A 4725-nucleotide genomic window follows, 5' to 3' on the forward strand; every position below is an offset into this window, starting at 1 on the left:
GTTTCATTTGTCACCGCTTTCCTTTAGTTTCAAAGTCTTAAAAAAACACGCAATGTAGGGATCTCAATAGTAAGAGAACATAACTTTCGCCAGTGATAAGTATTCTTCCATATCCTGCCTTGTTTTTTAGTCGACAAAGCTTATCTCTCTTTACACCCATCTTCCGAATGGTCGCCTCAGCATTGGGAAGGAACGTGTGCTTGGTACAGCCCCCGACTTCATGGTCTGATCACAAACAGATCTGGTGAGCCGTCAGTCCAGGTTGGAAGTAACGTTTGAAAGCACTAAAAATCTGACTTAGGAACGAGAAGACCGTGTTTTTTTATACGAGTAAACGATAAAATAATATACTGCCTGCAAGACTATGTCAAGTTCAAGTTCAAGTCCAAGTTTATTGTCATTATACTCATACACAGGTATATGGTATAACGAAATGCTATTTAGCTAGCTCTCGGACATAAGTAGTACAAAGAAAAAAACACAACATCAATACAATTGTATAACAAAAGAAAGACAACAGCCGATGTGCAAAAAACAACAACAGGCAGTGTAAAAAACAACAAAAAGGTAACAGGTTATGTGCAAAAACATGCATCAAAAGAATGAAATAAAAGGATAGAAATGATGGGGAGTGAGCTTTTGACATGTATGGTAGAGGTAGATTTTCAATGTGTGTTTGGGTTTTTGGTAAGAAAGAAGGCACTGTGAGGTTCAGATCATAGGTGAGAGGTGAGGAGAGAGTGAGAGAGGCTGGGAGTTTAATAGTTTGATAGTGCGGGGGTAAAAACTGTTTCTGAGTCTGGTAGTCCGGACCCGAATGCTCCGGTACCGTTTTCCATGTCATGCTAAACGCCATAAATTGTGTTCGTCCAGTCGTATCAATCGTTCTAAAGTTACGGAAAATCGGATGCGACTGGTGCAATCAGTACCAATTTTTTCAGGATAGTCAAGCGGTTTAAAACAGCAAATTCACAGCTTAGTGTCTTTTAAGCTTTGTGTTTCGATCTCCAAATAGAGGCACGGGTTCAAATCCCACTCCCGACAATCAGGCGTTTTACCCTGTCTTTTTTTTACCTGCCTTTACACTGTTTCAGTCTCGTTGTGCTCGCTGACAATCACAGTACGAGGAAAACGGAGAAACTGCTTAGCAAAAACATAACGGACAGAAAAAAGCTTTGTAAACACGTGAATGTGATTAGCAGCAGTAAGGTATGCATTCAAATGTTTAAGGCTTATTTATAACAGCAGCAGAAGAAAGGTGCAGTCTTTGTGAAAATTCGCGGGTTTTTATGCTGCTTGGACTTCTTTCAAGCCTATGAAGTGACCCCCGTTTTATTTTCATTTTCAAACTTCAGAACCGAATAACAAAAAGGTTTCATGTGTGACAGCATTCCGTTGCAAATACCGTTTCCACGATGTATTCAGCGACGGGAATGAAATGTTTTAGTGCTGGCTCAAATGCGAGGAATTTCAGAAAAACCTGGAAAAGCAACGCCTGCAGTAAATGACAAATCTAAAGCGTGTGGTCAGCATGAACAGAACAACGCAATGCTCTGTAAAAACGATCTGAAGCCGCAATTACTCTTTTATCTCGGGGAGTTCATTCCGATACGATGTTTCCGCAGAATAAATGAAATGCCGAACTCCAAACATGTTGTTGCCATTATTGTTACTCCTGCTGCTGTAGTTTTAAGCTTTAATCAGTGGGTATGTAATGTTGTAAAAGGGCTGGACTACTTTGTTCAGTCCAAATTCCACTATGTGAATTTATGCTTTTTTAATATAAGCATTAGCAATACAATGCGTGCTCAGAAACCGTTACTTATTAGCTTAAGAAGCGGCAGTGTTTTGACAAAGTGTGGTATTGGAACAGAAAATGCTGAAGTGTTTAATACTTGCTTGTGAGCAGATCTCCCTCGATTTAGACAAACTCTTGTTCGGCCGATGATTTCAGATCAAAATTTAAATCAAGTGGAAAGAAAGCTGAATTACGCTGGGTACTGGGTATCACTGTTACGCCATCAGGTCATGCTAGGAGGATTGGGGGGATGACATTGACACAGAGGGACCCAATGTGGGGGCTGAACCCACAGTTCTGAGATTAAGAGATTCTTGCTCTATGGACTGCGCCTATATAACTCTTGTGCTCCAGCAGTAATGTTTCTGGGTGTGGATGAACATGACATTATAGACTGACAGCAGGAACACGTTGCCCACAGGCAGTGACAGTATCGCTATATTTGGCTGCAGTATATTGTGTTGAGAGCAGCATTAACTTTCCTGCAGAGATGCGAGTGCCTTTAATACAGCTCTTTCAATCGGACATAGTAACAGGAACTGACCTAAAGTTTCGGCTGTGAATCCATCTCCACATGGGGGACAGTAAAATAGCGATGAAGTAATGTTTCTGGGTGTGGATGAACATGACATAATAGACTGCCAGCAGGAACACGTGGCCCACAGGCAGTGACAGTATCGCTATATTTGGCTGTAGTATATTGTGTTGAGAGCAGCAATAACTTTCCTGCAGAGATGGGAGTGCCTTTAATACAGCTCTTTCAATCGGACAGAGTAACAGGAACTGACCTAAAGTTTCAGCTGTGGATCTATCTCCACATGGGGGAAAGAGACAGTAAAATTGCGATGAAGAAACAGAAAGATTTGTGCTCGCTGCAAAGTAGGAAAGAGGTGGTCAGACACATAAAACAGCTTGGTGATAATTTGCAGCGACAATTTTATGTTATTTAGTACACGGATTTCTCTTCATGTTCCTTAAGATGTGTAATTTGTATGTTTGTTGTATGAGAACAGTTTCTCCTAAAGTCCTGTCAATTGACAGTGGAGAGCTAGCTGGTGCACATCTTCAAGAAGACTCTCTTTAAGGCGATTACAAGTTTCTCGAACAAATCTGTGTCATATTTTTAAAATAGTTTAGCTAATGAGCAACGAGAGTACAAATAAATTCTCCCACCCTCCATTCGAAGATAAAACTCCATGTGCGAGTCAAAGTTTCCTTGAAGCTACTGATGTTCGTCATTATTGGACATTCCCGGTGATATTGACTAAGAAGCTCAATTTTTACGTGCTGTAGTTCAACATGTGCAAAACTTTCGTATACCCCTGCAAATATCGGCAAGGTCAGTGATATTCTCAACAATTTGTGCCTTTGCAATTCATGCAATTGGTGCCATACTTTTTCGAAATGTATACTGACATGTCAGGATCAGAGGGTCATATTTAAAAAACTGGTGCATTAAAATTTCTTGTACTTCAGGATTTTGATAGTCTGTTACATTGTCTTTCACACGTCGGTGTTAGAACTGTGAGACATTTTCATAATCAGGGGGAAGGCCGTAGCAATAAGCAGAAAGTGCAGTCACCTTTTCCCAGTGTAAGTCCGTGTTGTGGTGAGTTTTTAAAATTAGTTTGCGATTTTCTGAAATATATTCCATACAAAAATATAATTTGGACAGTCGCTATTTATTTGGATATTCCTTTTCAGTGAAGATGTCTACAGTATTCCAGCCGGATTAGTACTGATCGAAGAGAGCCATCTACAGGCGAAAGGCGACATAACATCACAGCAGCACCATTTAAGGTGGAACGAAAAACACGCATAAGAAGCTGGCGAATAAGAAGCCAACTTAAGCCTCGTAGCAGACCCTTGGAGGCACGCTAAAAATAATCATCTTTCCAAGTACTTAAGAGTCATATTTAGATCGCTTTACTGCAATTTTATTTGATTGATGGGAGATGTGAAGCCATCGAGCCTGTACTGCACTTTCACATTGAAATTGAAGCCATTTCTCATGCTTTCTCTCAGTTTCGGGGCTGCAATTGAGTGTAAAGGAGCCGACTTGAAATTGAAACGTGTAATCACCTTACAGAGGGTCTTCACGACGGGGTGCGTCAGCTAGTTCTCCATTATTGTTAGTTTACTGGACTCCTGAAGAAACCTATACAGCGAAGATACAAACTGCACAGTTTAAGGCACATGAAGAGAAATCTGTTTGCTGATTGACTCAAAAAATGTCGATACAAATAATCTGCCAGGCTGATTTACTTGTTCGACCACCTCCCTCAGTTCCCCTTTGCTGTTAGCACAATTCTTTCAGTTTTTTTTCTTGTATTTTCCTTGCTATTTTAGTGTTCCCCATGTATAGATGGATCCACAACCTAAACCGTTTTCACCCTGTGTTTCTGCAGCGTCAGTCTGTATGAGGAGCATGACTTGCACAGCTCCAGTGGCGCAATCGGTCAGCGTGTGGTACTTATACAGCAGTGCACAGCGGAGTTATGCCGAGGTTGTGAGTTCAAGCCTCACCTGGAGCAGTGTCTTAAGCTACTGAGAGCAACTGTCGAGTTTAGATACTGTAAGGTATTTGATGGAGATAAATTAACATCAAACGAACAAGTAAAGATTTATTTCGAGTCACAATCAAAGAAGGCTCCACAGCTGAAACATTGTGTTTACTTCCATTTTCAGCATTGAATAAACCTATACTTTTCCATTTGCAGCCCACGCATGCTGTGATGCAGCTCCCTACTTAAATTACTATCAGCTGTGTACCTCCAGTTGACCTGTACACAAATATATGAGAGAGGTCTACTGAGACAAGAGGAGCACTGAAGATTTGATAAAGCTCTCGCATTAGATTCTGTGTTTATGTTGTTCCCCAGATTTGTTTTTAATGTTCTTTCTCTTTTGAAGTTGTTGCGTTTGTT

At 40.7% G+C, this 4725-nt stretch overlaps 1 non-coding gene across 1 annotated transcript; it reads left to right on the top strand.

The window, feature by feature from the left end:
- The first annotated feature begins 4238 nt into the window (after nucleotides 1–4238).
- Nucleotides 4239–4332, top strand: trnai-uau (transfer RNA isoleucine (anticodon UAU)). The gene is made up of 2 exons: nucleotides 4239–4276; nucleotides 4297–4332. It is a non-coding gene; the product is annotated as a tRNA-Ile (tRNA).
- The last annotated feature ends 393 nt before the right edge of the window (nucleotides 4333–4725 follow it).

Source organism: Lepisosteus platostomus, chromosome 5 (genome assembly GCF_059453375.1).
Source record: "Lepisosteus platostomus isolate fLepPlt1 chromosome 5, fLepPlt1.hap1, whole genome shotgun sequence".
Taxonomy (NCBI): domain Eukaryota; kingdom Metazoa; phylum Chordata; class Actinopteri; order Semionotiformes; family Lepisosteidae; genus Lepisosteus; species Lepisosteus platostomus.